The 13,216-nt window shown below is 50.8% G+C and overlaps 1 protein-coding gene across 1 annotated transcript in view; it reads right to left on the minus strand.

The window, feature by feature from the left end:
• STARD8 (StAR related lipid transfer domain containing 8) overlaps positions 1 to 12,504 on the minus strand; it is a 32,117-nt gene extending 19,613 nt beyond the window's left edge. The window contains exon 1 of the mRNA XM_081564211.1: positions 12,323 to 12,504. The gene's annotated coding sequence lies outside the window, so the exon portion shown is untranslated. The remainder of the gene's footprint in view (positions 1 to 12,322) is intronic.
• Positions 12,505 to 13,216: the final 712 nt, after the last annotated feature.

Below are 13,216 nucleotides of genomic sequence, written 5' to 3' on the forward strand. Positions count from 1 at the left end.
CATGACCTGCTCCTTCCACTCTCCCATAAGGTTACACTAAGGGGCCTTGGCCACGAGAAGTGTGTCCATTCAGCCTCGAGGCAGTACTTCATTTGAATTTGCACAAAGGGGTCTGTGGGATTTGCATTGACCCTGGCAAAGGTGCTGCAACAGGTGACCACCCAGATATGCACCTCTCTCTGGGAGAATGATGGAGAAAGGCCTTCACAAGGGCCAAGACTAAGAGTTGTTGTGGATGCCGGGACTGTCAAGACTTCCCCTCCTGACCTTGCAGCGGACATGCCGGGGTCTACCATGCTCTGTCCACTGGGAGGTCAGGTGTACTGGTTGTCTCTCGCACTCTTAGCTGGAATCACAACTCTAACTAGATTCTTCCAGGGGAGAGGGAAAGGGAGACTGAGACCAAAATAGCTCTTATCCCACATTCCAACTGTTGCAGGAGGGGTGCCACAGCAAGGACTGCTGATGTCAAGCGGCCAAGCTTGATAGTGCTAGATACTGACTGGCCTCTGGTGGCTGGGCAGAACTCAGGGCCCCTGCTGCACCTGTTCGGATGTGAGCCCTGGTCTCAGCTGGAGCTACTGTGGGACTGGGTGGCAACAAAATGAAGCCACCAAATCTACTTGCTGGCCAGTGGCAGGTTCACAGGTGCGGCCTGCCTTCTCTAACACTCCATGTCCATGCCACGGCCACGGAGCCACAGGGATTCTCAACCAGCGACAATTTAACCCCCCACCCATCCACTGCAGGAGACCTTGGGCAATGTTGGGAGACATTTTTGGTCATCACAACTGGGGAAGGATGCTGCTAGTATCTACTGAGTAGAGGCCAGGGATGCTACTAAACATCCTACAATGCACAGGACACCTCCCATAATAAAATCAAGCTTGACTCCAGACCTGAAGTGTAAGAGACCAGGAACAGCAGCTTCCTTCCACATTACCTGAGGGCCTCAAGCACCTCCAGGCAGCCCCAGCCCACCTTGGGGATGTCCTGAGAAGTGAGGTGAAGAATGAATGCAACGTTCACTGTAGGTCCCTTATCTCTGGACACTGTGGACCCCTTTCAGGGTTAGCCAGGGGAGGTGATAGTTCTTATTTTTGGAGTTTTTATAAATATGGAAGTGATACAAGGAATTTCCAACTGTGCTCTGTCTCCACACACATACACAAAGCTGTAGCCCAAGCTGCAGTATGCAGCCGTAAGTGGAGGAGGGCCATGAGGACCCTGTGGCTAACCCAGACTTCTGGCCTGCTGAGGCTGCTTGAGAATTCGGGTCCAGAGTCAGCCCAGTCTGTGGTCTTCTAGGCAAGCACTTGATGCAGCAGAGCCAAAGCAGACAGCTGACATTTTGCCTGGCACAGGGCTTCCTTATGAAAGTGAAGGTCAAAGCTGTCACCTACTCTGCCACAGAGGCTCCATTAGCTTTCTTGCCCTCAGGGGATCCTGTCCCCTACCCCATCCCAGGTGCTCTGACAAGGTCATGGGAGACAAGGAAAGACAGGTGTTTTAATAATCCACGTGCTACTCCATCACTTCCAGTCCCCAGCCTGGAGGCAAGAGATGCCAGCCTATCTGGTATGGGGCAGATGGAACTGCCCTCCACTGTGGTATGGGTGGAAAGAGTACTGGATCCAAAGTCAGAAGAACTACATTCTGATCTTAGCTCCACTAGGAACCTGTCGGATGACCTTGGGCAAGCCGGTTTCCCTATCTTTCAATGGCCACTCACCAAAATCTAGACCCAGAACAGAAGTACGTGTGATCGGTAAAGAGGGGAGCCTCCTCTGGCATGCTCTCTTCTGGGAGACTCAAGAGAGAACCCTCAGTGGGGACCAAGAACAAACCCATCTTTCCCTCCCAATTCAGCTCTCCTGTTTTCCGGCCTCCAAACGCACCAAACATTAAGGCTTAAACCTCCAGTCAGGCTGGTCTGTCTTCTCTCTGCTCGTGTATTTAGCCACCAACTTCTATCCATTTTTCCATCCAACAGTCACGATTTCCCATGCCCAATCGTGCTCCAGATTCTCATGCCTGGATTATTTCAGCCCTGCAAGTTCCCAGCCTTCAGGCTCCCCTTTCAACAGGTCATCCTTCCAGCTTCTTCTCCCAAGAGCCCAGCTTTGACGTGGCCACTCTCCTAGCCTGCAACCTAATGGGCTCCCTACTGCCCACAGCTGGGGCAGACATCAGACTGATTTCCACCTCCACACTCAAGACCCAGCCTAACTTGAAGCTGCAAATTCCTATTATTTATCACGATGGAGGTCAGACACCCTATTCCATGAAGACTTCATTCCCTGATCTCTCACCAACTCCCTACCACCCAGTTAAATTAAGTGCCTCCCCCTGAATATTTCCTTTACCTTCTTGACAGCACATAACTGTGTCCCCCATTCCACTGGAGCTCCAGCAATTGGGTCCCTTGTATCTCAGTCTCCCCAGTGCTATGTGGTGTGGGCTACTGCATGTTCTGGCCACACCTAGATAGTCCTGTTTCCCAACTAAACATTGTGCAAACCTTCGACTTCACCCCCTCCTCTAGCATCTCCACAGTGAGGACACAGAACTGAGCACGCATCTGCAACTCAGCAGACTGGCTGACTGGCAGCCCACCTTGCCCCAGAGCAGAAACCATACATTCAGGAACCAAGGACCAAAGGTGTGAGAATGGAAGATAAACTCTGCATGAGGGTGGAGGCATTCTGCCTCATGGAGCACTTAGCTCTCCCATCCCAAGCTCCTGTGAGCACGCAAAGTTACTTAAGAGAAGGGACATCTGCCATCTCCTGCTTCGCTCTCCTGTTCTGCAAAATGTTGGTGCTCACCTGTTTTGACCCTGTACCACCACTTCTACATCCCAACCCCCCTTCCTAAACCCAACTTCCCTTTCCTCTTGCTGAGGCCAAATATAAACTCCTGGGCAGGAAATGCCTTGAAGGAGCTTGGCCCCTCCCTGAGATTCAGAGAAAATTGTCTCTGACAGAAAGGAAATGGGCTTGAGAGAAGTAGCCGCCTCAGGCCAGGTCTGCTCTCCTCTGGAAGCCAACAGACACAAGCCTGCCCTGGAGCCCAGCAGCGGCCAAAGGGAGGGCCGGGACAAGGAGCACAAAGGAGACGGTAGGGACAGGGGTGATGATGGGTATGCTCAGGCCATGGTGAGGTGAAGGGAAGGGAAAACCCCAAAGAGTGGCCTGATGGCCGTGTTAGGACTCCAGAGCATGCGGGTTCTGCGGTATGGTGAGTGGGAAGAGTAACAAGCTAGCGATCTGAAGACCTGACTTTTGGTCCTAGCTCTGCTACTTCTCAGCTCTGGCTGTGATCATTATTGATAACAATTTTTATGATACTGAATGTAATTATGTTGTGTATTAAGAATAATTCATGATAGACACTAATATTTACTTACTATGTGCCAGACCCTGAGCTAAGGACTTTATATAGATCATACTGGATAAGACTTTATTTCTCTATGCCTCAGTGTCCTCATCTGTCAAATAGCATTACAATCATAGTACTGACAACATGAGGTATTTGCAAATATAAAATGAGATAATAATCATAGCAGCCAAAGGGCAACAAGTCATCATTATTGTCCCAGGCATTAGATTAGGTACTTTTCATATGATTTATGTTATTGAGCCTTTATAACAACCCTGTGAAGTTAGTGCTCTGATAATATCTCTATTTGATCAATGAGAAAACTGAAGCCCACAGCTACAGAGTAATTTCCCAAGGTCATCAGTGAAGAAGTGGTGGTCCAAGATCCACATTGAGGCAGTCTGGCTCCAGAGTCAGAGCCACTACATTAGAATCCTCATTAAACAGGAGAAATCATCTAGGCCATAGACATAAAAAAACATATACCAGTTTTTCTGCAGTATGAACCATTAACCTGAAGCAAGCTCCCAGTAGTGGAGAAGCACCTTATCATCCTGTATCTCTTTGGTCTCCACAACAGCCCTGTCCAAGGCAGGCCTGCTGCACAAAAGGGGAAACTAAGGCTATGAAACATCAGTTCAGTACAGTCGCTCAGTCGTGTCCAACTCTTTGTGACCCCATGGACTGCAGCATGCCAGGCTCCCCTGAAAGGTCAAATGGCTTCTACTGGACTACAGATGAAACCAGGAAACTGAGTAAATGCCCACAGCCCTCCTGTTGATCTGTTCTCACATCAGCATCCCCAGGCTCTCCCCTCCAAATCCACTCCCCCTTGGTTGTGTATTTATTCAACCAATATTACCTGAGCACCTACTCTGCACTGGGCCCTATGGTAGGCACCAAGGTCTGAAAACTGAACAAACATTAAACTCTCCTGGAGTACTTAGCCAAAGCTGGTACTAGGCCCTTCCTTCTCAAGGAGGCAGAGGCTAAGATGGACTGTCCTTGAAGCACCCCCTGGAGCTCATTTGGAGGCAAGTAACAGAATGAGCTCAAAAGTAATGGAGCTGGCAGCTGGTACAACCTGAGGGAAGGAAGCTCGCAGCATCTGAGAGCCCTGAGGTGGGAACACTAGAGGGAGGACTAGAGCATCTAGACAAAAGCCCCTCACATACATACCCAATTTTAGCATGTGCCAGGCCAACTGGAGGGCTCACAAAAGTGAATCCAGCCAGCCACCCACCTGCCCCTAACCACCCACACATTCTAAATAATGCAACCTGGTTGTGAAGATAGCTCACTAAAATGTCTCTTCTCCTGATGCCATCTAGCAGCCTGATCTCCACCCTCAGTGCTGGAAAGTACTAATCAGGCAAGCCTGCCACCATCAGAACAATCCCCACTCCCTCCTGCACACCCTCCCCCACCTCAGTGCAGCTCTGCTTTAGAGCATGGATACCCAGCCCTCAGTGTTTTCTCTCCTCTCCATCTGTCAACCCTGGGGGGTCTGGAACATGCAAGGACCTGGGGACTGTATGTACAGGAGTCAGTGATTGCTGGTGGGTGTGGGGAGCAGTCAGGCAGGGGTGGAAGACTCGAGATTTAGCTCTTGCCTCCCAGGCAGGCATCTGGGAAAGGGAAGGGGAAAGCATGACACAGTCGCTAAGGATGTGGGTGGTGGACTCAGACTGCCTGTGTCCTGATCCCAGCTCCATCACCCCCGAGCCACATGACCTTGGGGAAGTTCTTATTTTAACCTCTCCCTGACTCAGTTTCTTCAAACATAACATGGGGGTGATTATAGTACCCACTTTACTGAATTGCATGGGAGCTAAGTAAATTCAAATGTGTCAAGAATTGAGAAGAATTCACTATTGTTCTTGGTGTTATCATTGTCTCTTACAGAGTCATAAATGTCACTAAAGGAGCCCCGAGGAAGGGAGCCCTGGAGGCAGGCACAGTCAGGAAGAGCTTTTCAGGAGGAGGCAGAATCTGAATTGACAGAAAAGTCCAGACTTATGCCCGAGAGGTGGCAGGTTTGATCATAGCATGTCTCCAAGTCAGTGAGAAACAGCAGTAACAAGGTAGAAGAAAATACTACTAAACAACAATAACAGTGAGAGTGCTATTTATACTATTGGATTTAATATGCAGCAACTCCTGAGGTAAGTACATACCTCCATCTCACAGCTGACAAAATGAAAGCTCACAGAGGTTACAGAATTTGCCTAAAGTCACCCAGTGATGCATTATACCAGAGTCCCCACTCCTCACAGTGACACTCTCCTGCCCCAGGCATCATGTGTACACTTCAGGGAGAGTTTTGCTTCGACTCCACTCTGGCCCCTCTCCCACATGACCCTCTCTGTTTGTCTCATTTAGAAGACACTACTCGGGTGGGGGCTGCTCAGACCATATGTTTGGGGCAAGATGCTTCCCAAGCTTGCTGCCCCTTCCCACCTGACTTGACTTCAGCCTGGAGCAGAAAAGTTGGCTGCAAATGCCTCTCTCACACCTCAGACAGGCCTGCCTTTGGCCAGCCCAGATAAAGGGCAGGAAATCCTCGGGCACCTCCCCTAGAGGTCCCTCCCTCTACCATGGGAACAGAACTACAGCCTGGGCAGAGGTTCCTCTGCAGTGGGGAAGCTGCCAAGTCAGCCCCAGCCGCCTTGGCTGCTGGGTGTGGTTTGGGGGAAACAGGGAAGGCTGAGGGTCAGAAGACATGGGTTCCAAATCCTCCCTCCCTGGAGACTGAGCACTTCCTCTTTCTGGGCCTCAGGTGGGGATCAGCCAGGATCCTGCTGCAGGGATCACATGGTCTATCTGACTGGGTTGCTCTGAGAACAGAATGGGATCATGGAACTGAAAGTCCCTTGGAAACTTTAAAGAAATGGTAGGACTTGTCACTGTCATCATCATCAACTGCTAGAGTCGTGGCTGAGCTGGTGTTTCTCCCCATCTGATTCACACTTCTAGGCCCCGCTGTGGGCATGGTTCAGACTCATTTCCAGCTTTGATGCTCCTTAAAATATCCCTTTCCCACACCCCCCACCAGCTCAAGAGACAAAAGCAAGTGGCAGAAAAGCAGGCTATATGGTCAGCCCCCACACAGTACAATGCAGTCAGCCCATCCCAGTGAGCACCTCCTCTCCTCAGGCTTGCCTTCAGCTGTGGGGACACCAAGAAGAAGGCCTTACCTTCCCAGGGCACCACAGTCATGGGAGCTGGCTGGACCAGAATGACAAACAAATCAGAGAGAATTGTATGAGGTGTTTGGACCCAAGACTCCTGGGGTTCAGAATCGACCTGCTGGAGTCACCATGAAAAGGTAATGGGGAAGTCTGGAAAAGTTGAGGGTACAAATAAAAAGAGGTGAGTGAGGGGCTCCCCAGAGCCACAAATGGTAGAATGTGCAAAGGCCAGTAATGAAGCTGGGAAGTAGACTGGTCTCAGGTTCCCTGAGGAACATTTGGAGGATCTGAGGCTGTTTGGCCTGGGGAAAACACAGAGGGACTCGGGTTCTGTCCTCAGACATCCACAGATCAGAGAGAACAGATAGGGTCTAGGTGGTCCCAGGGGGCAGAGCTGGGACCCAGGGGGTAAAAGCCATAGGGAGACAGAGATCAGCTCAACATGGGAAAAAAAAAACTTTGGAGATTCCATGGATGTAAGCAACTGCCTTGAAACACTGTGCTCCAGCTTATTGAAGATGGGTGACAGGAACTGCTCGAATATTTGGAGGGGAAAACCCAAGCTACTGAAGGAGAGTTAGACTCAGTGCCCTTTCTTTCCTGAGCTCTGTCTGCTTCCTACCTCTAGTGTATTGCGCGAGAAGCATAAAGGTGACCAGAGATGGTTAGGCCCTTGGCCAGTTCCCACAGAGACCTGGGATCTCAGGAGCACTGCGGGCTGGTACTACACAGTGGGGAGCAGGTCACTCATTAACTTGTGGCTGAATGAGTCGAGGGTGGCCACCTGGGGCAGACACAAACATGGGGAGGGGCAAGAGAGCAAACTACACAAAAGCCCATGCTCAAGGAAAACCCAAGCTGTGGTAGTTCAAGGCCCTGCCAACCCTAACTGACCAGCCAGCTGAGAGTATTTAGTGACTAGGCATGGCACAATTTGAAGCCAGTTCCCCTTTGCCTTGTGGATAAGAAAACGTTCTTGACTGGGAATGCATAGTCTCATGGCTAGAAGGAAGCCTGGGAGACCACCAAGTCTATGCCATGGACCCGAGCTAGGCCCAGAGAAAGCAAATTGTCTTTTCTGAAGTCGCTCATGGAGAGGTAGCTGGAGAGAGGCACAACCAGAAGCCAGGTTTCCTGACCCAATCACAGGCCCATGGGGTTTGCTAAATGTTGGTTCCTTCTTGTCTCACTGAAGCTGCAGAAAACTTGTGGTCTAGAGCAGTGGTCCCCAACCTTTCTGGCACCAGGGACCGGTTTTGTGGAAGATAATTTTTCCATGGACAGGGATGGGGGTGGAGGGTGGGGTTGGTTTCAAGATGATTCAAGTTCATTACATTTATTGTGCACTTTATTGCCATTATTATTACACTGTGATATATAATGAAATAATTATATGACTCACAATAACACAGAATCAGTGAGAGCCCTGAGATTGTTTTCCTGCAACTAGACAGGCCCATCTGGGGGTGATGGGAGAGTGATGGGGAGCAGCTGTAAAGACAGATGAAGATTTGCTCACTCACCCACCACTCACCTCCTGCTGTGTGGCCCGGTTACTAACAGGCCACAGACTGCTCCCGATCTGTGGCCTAAAGGTTGGGAACCCCTGGTCTAGAGCTATCTATATTGGACGTGGGTCCTAGCTTGATCCTTCCCAATTCCCACTGCTTGTCAGGATACAGGCTCTCTGAGGAATGCCTCCTCCTCCACTATGGAGGCCTCAGGCCTTATGTCCCAGTCTGGTGTGAAGGGACCCACAACTGGACTGAAAACAGACACACACAGCCCCACCCCACCCCCAGTAACGGCAAACCCTTTGAGTGGGCATTTCTTGCACTTTTAGAATTTCAAATTGAGATCAGGGATTCAACTGCTCCTGGAAACACCCCCACCCCCTATGACTCTTATGCCTAAAAAAAAACCCTTACTCCACTGTCCATCTGAATTCTTATTAATTCAACTCCCTGCCTGTCTCTATAATACCACCCAGGATGTGTATGTATCCTTCAATCAATGTGAATGACTACTTCTGTTTCCCCAAGTGAAAACACAGGGGCAGAAGTTTAATTGGCCCCAGAAGTTCTCATGCCTGAACGTTCATTAATGTCCCCTTGGGGGAAGGGGGGCTCAAAATGGGGTCCCTTTAAGGCCTGGGGTGGACAAAGAGTTAGTTAATGGCCATCCCCAGAGGTGACTTTCCAAGGTGGTTATTATGTGGCTCAATCATTAACCACGCAGTGGCAGGACCCTGGGTTTGTTGGAAAGGAGCCACTCCTTTCCCAAGGACAGCCCAAGAGCAGGAGACTCTGGGGTAGCAAGGCCTGAATGAGGTAAACTCTCCCTCAGCTACACAAGGGGGTGGAAGAGGGCTGGCCCGGATATGGAGGAAGTCAGCACACCCTTACTGGGGTGGGAGGGAAAAGCGAGACAGTAAGGGTTTTTATCATGAATGAGAGAGGAAGCTCCAAGCTGGGTCATGGTGATTAGATGACAAGCTGGGAAAGACGCTCATCCTGAATGCATCCTGTTTTGCTCTGAACTGGAACTGGCCTTGGGGGCCAGGGGCAGGGGAAGGCCAGGAGGCGAGAAGCCTCCCAGGAATTCTCCCAGGCCTGCCGACCTCAAACTCCTGGGTGGCCCTGGAACTGGGGAGGCCGGAAAGAAATTCAGAACTCTCATTTACCCCTACAGAACTAAGACACGCACATACTTTCCACAAGAAGCCTCCACAAGTCAGCCTTGGGAGCCTGAGCCCCAGAGCTGAAGCCTCAGAGACAGCAGCAGGCACTTTAAGACAAGGGGGCTAGGGCTCCATAATCCCTCCAGCTCAGATCCTTCCTAGGCCTCTCTTTCAAGGTTCAGCTCAAATATCACTGCCTCTGTCAGTCACCTTCCCATCAGTCAAAACTCACTGTTCCCCAGGTCAGTCTTCCCAGGGCAAAACATCCTCAACAACTGCAAATATGAACTGCTAGAATATTTGATGATATTAAGGAACTGTTTTCAGGTGAGACAGTGGTGCAGTGTCTATCATTTGAGTCTCTATCATTCATACATATAAATGTAATATGACTATTTATAGATAAATTGATAAGGTGTCTGGGATTCATGTCAAAATAACAAGAGAGTGAAGTAGACGGAGGTATAAATAGGGAAGGATTGGCCATGTGCAGCTAATGGGACTTTACTCCATCAATCATCTCTACTTTTATGTATGTTAGAAATTCTTCATAATAATTTTTTAAAGCCCTCACCAAGGTAAAGACTTGGTGTGTCATGTATCGACCATGCCACTAACTCCCATCTACTAGATGGCAGATTTCCGGAAGGTGGGAGTTACACTTTGTGTCCTTCACAATAACTAGTACCAAGAACTTAATGACTAATGATTTACACAGCAATTGGTAGTTTACCAAGCACTTAGCCATGGATCTTCTCATTTAATTTACTGAAGTGGAAAAAGCAGGGACAAACCAAGAGTCTAAGAGATCAAATGGAACAGCAGAGCCTGAATCAGAACCTCCATGTGTCCTGCTCCCACTCCCCTGTTCTTTGCCCGACACCATGTTAGACACCTGAGGAACTTTACCTCCAGTTCTGCAGTCCCAGCAAGGTCAGTCAGGGTAAACAAGGACAGCAACAGTGGGGCATGCAAGTTCCAAAGTGGAAGGCTGGGCAGGAGGAGGCTCAACACACAAACACAGCACTTCAGATTGGTGACAAGGGCCCAGACTGGGGCCTCCTGTCCAGTGACTCAAATTTACTAGGACCTCTTCCCCCTTAATACACACACACATAAACCAAAGCCCCAAGTCACAGATGAATAAAGCTGCAATGAACACTTGACAGCTACAACTATGTGCCCAGCCTTGTGCTCAACTCCTCTGTTAACAGTTGCAGGGTGGAGGAGTTCACACATCCCATCCTAAACCCCTGCATCTTTCACATCCCCTCTTTACTTTATCTGATAATAGCCTCCCAAAGGCCATGACACTGGATCCTACCCAAACTGGGAGCCCAAGAAAAAAATCATCTTTAATCTATTCAAGCCAGAGACAACTCCTTCTTCTAGTGAGAGACCCCATGCCTCACTTTCCCCAAGAAGGTAGAGGCACACCCTGCCTTTGTTAAACCTGTCACCTGCTGAAACTTGACATCTGCCACAGCATCCCCATTATAGACTCCATCCTCTACTCCTTTCAGGACTTTCTGGCTTTTAAGGAACAGAAATCCCAACTCTCAAATCCAGAACATAGTTGGACAAAGGTCAGATCCTGAAAATGAGGACCAGCCCAGAATGTCTAGCAATATGGTAGCTGTAGCCTTCGGGTGAGAGTCCCCCACTCCCCAAAATCATCACTCCCATCACACTCTTCTGGCTTACTCCATCAACCACTCAGAAAGCACCTGCAGATGCCACCTCCTCTACTTCTCTACACTCTTGTGCTGCCTCCTCTCATTCCCAGACAAGAATTCTCTTTTATTCCAGGAGGATGAAAGTGAAGGGGAAATTCAGAGAGCAGTAAGACAGACGATGGGTGGGGACATCAACCCCTAGAGTGGGGGCAGGAATAGATCTACAGTAGGAGTCAGGGTTTGAAAATAGCCCTTGGTATGATTCATCACCGTCTCCTCCAGGGCCCCCCGACGTGGGTGCTCTGAGTGAGATGGAGACAAGCCAGGGCCCTCCAGCCCAACCTCTGGGGCCCAGGGCTCAGGGTTGGCCCCACTACTCTCCACCTTCAGTCTGGCTGCTGTCTTGCTTGCCTTTCCCAGCACCACTAGTTTTCCAGCTGGCTTAGCTGAATAATCACGACAAGGCTCTAAATCTGCATAGCTCCTGTCACCCCAAGCATCTCAGAAACACTTTACCTGCCAGCTTAAGAGCCTGGACCCACGCAGCAAGTCACCAGATGTCAGGGTGGAAGAGACTGGCCCCTTATATACTGAAATCCAGCCCACTAACCAAGGTGCAGTTGAAAACACTGGCCCACAGAAGTAGCATGACTCGCCTAAGGTCACATGAATTAGTGGCTGAACTTTGGTTTTCTGAGTTGTAACTCAGTACTTTAAAAAGTCTTGGGAGAACAGAAATGGAGGAGAGAACCTCATACTATCTAAACTGGGAAATCTCCAAAACTTTCACTAAAAGGCTCACAGGTTCTCTAATCCAAAACCATCTTGGACTTCACGGTGTAACAGAGCCCTGAAAAACGCTACTTATCCAAAGGATTTCGCTTGATCTCCGCCGCTGTCTTAATATCAGGAAAGTCCGGGCGTTTCTCAGAAGGGAAGGTAGTGGCCTGAGGGGAAAGCCCAGGCCGCCCAACCAGGGGCTTCCTGGAAATGCGCTCAACAGAAGAGGAAGGAGAATAGGAGAGGAAAAGCGGCGTGACTCGACCACAGAGCCCAAGCCCCGCCACCCCGCTCAGTTTCAGCCCGCCTCCGAAGCCCCAGAGCCACAACCAGGCCCGGGGGTAATGCGCGGACAGCTGCCTTCCACGACGCGACTCGCGGGGCTTTCTCGGGAGAATAGCGGCCGGCGGGCTCCGGGAGTCCCCCAATTTCGGCGACTCGGGCCTCAAATCCCGGGGACGCAAGTGGCTCGGCTCTCTCCCCTTGCGCCTCCTGTGGACGCTGCGCAGCCGAACCGCTAAGAGCGGGGCCAGAGCGCGCTGGAGAGGCGAGGCAAGGGAGCCCTTGGCGCCTCGCCGGCCCTGACCTCCTCCGGCCGTCGCCCTAACTCCCACCTGAAGGCCGCGTCCGTCGCTTTGGGTTCGAGACCCGACGCAGCTGCCAGCGGGCGGGAGGCACGCGCGGAGCCTGGGGTCGGGCGGGGGTAACGGTGCCAGCCAGAGGAGCAGCTGCTGCGGCCGCTTAGCTGTTGTCAACCCGGAGCCACTCTCGGCGCAGGTGGGGACAGAGCAGCGGCGAGTCCGGCGGCGGGGACGCCCCGCCCACCTACAGGACCTTCAACCAATGAGGGCGCAGTCCGGCCCACCGAACTCCCCAGAAAGCGGCCCAAATTGTGGTGGGTGGGGCTCTGCCTTCAAGTTCTTCCAATCCCCAGGCCGCTGCCTCTACCTCCGGTCACACCGCTGAGGGGGAGGGGGGCATTGGAGGAAGGTACAAACCCAGGGCCAGCAACTAAGGGTGAAGAAGCAGGGTGACTGGCGTGCAGACTAATATCTATTGAGCTCTGTGTCTGGCACTCGTGTGGGGGATTTAAATACTTAGACCATGTGCTCGGGAAGGTTCAGTTGCTTGCTGAGGATAATTTACGGGGAGTTAGGAAGACACAACTTTGGTGAGATCCCTGATTAGTTGGGACAACCAAAAGAACATTAGGTATTTGAGAAGGAAGTTGCCATTCCCACCTTGTTCAGGCCTCAGCATTCTGCAACTCCCCCACGATTCCCAGCTCTCTGCCCTGTGTCCAAACTCTATTTGTGCAGAGAAATGTAGGGAAAACTTGGAGTGTCCGCATTAATCATGTTAAAAATCCCTCATAGCTCAGTTGGTGAAGAATCCGCCTGCAATGCAGGAGACCCTTGTTCGATTCCTGGGTCGGGAAGATCTGCTGGAGAAGGGTATTTTGGGGCTTCCCTTGTGGTTCAGACGGTAAAGAATCCTCCCGCAATGCG

This window comes from Giraffa tippelskirchi, chromosome X (assembly GCF_054371585.1).
Source record: "Giraffa tippelskirchi isolate mGirTip1 chromosome X, T2T-mGirTip1v1.2.pri, whole genome shotgun sequence".
NCBI lineage: Eukaryota > Metazoa > Chordata > Mammalia > Artiodactyla > Giraffidae > Giraffa > Giraffa tippelskirchi.